General features: G+C 35.7%; 1 protein-coding gene across 1 annotated transcript in view; it reads left to right on the forward strand.

Moving 5' to 3' along the window:
• LOC131893090 (constitutive coactivator of PPAR-gamma-like protein 1) overlaps window positions 1–473 on the forward strand; it is a gene marked incomplete in the record, with an annotated part of 9035 nt that overhangs the window by 2745 nt on the left and 5817 nt on the right.

Here is a 473-nt window from a genome sequence, read left to right on the forward strand (position 1 = left end):
GCAATGGCCTAAAATCTGTCTCACGGAACCTTGTTCTGACGGTTTATTTCTTGTACTTGTTTTGGGTTTTGGGTTGTACATGGGTCTTCAAAATCCAACATAGGGGCAATTTGAAGTTTTTTACATTTGAGCAATCATCAAGTTTACAGTACATAAGAGATCTGCTGACATTGGTTTGAAATTTGTGCACTGGTCTGAAGGATTTTTCCCTGTGGCCCAGAGTATGATGCAAAAAATGATTCTAATAGAGATTGATTCTGAATCTGACACCAAAATGTAATATTAAAGTAACATTTTTGGACTAAATTATTAACTGGAACATCTGGAACTTTGATCTTGAAAATGACGATTTCTGTTAATTTTGAATTTCCCGCCTGTTTTGCCCTTTTTACTTTTATAGGGATTGCTTACTCCTTTGACTTTGCTTGCCAGCACTTTCTAGACAGACTTTGTTTACATTTAGCCTACTCTTT

This window comes from Tigriopus californicus, chromosome 2, assembly GCF_007210705.1.
Source record: "Tigriopus californicus strain San Diego chromosome 2, Tcal_SD_v2.1, whole genome shotgun sequence".
Taxonomy (NCBI): domain Eukaryota; kingdom Metazoa; phylum Arthropoda; class Copepoda; order Harpacticoida; family Harpacticidae; genus Tigriopus; species Tigriopus californicus.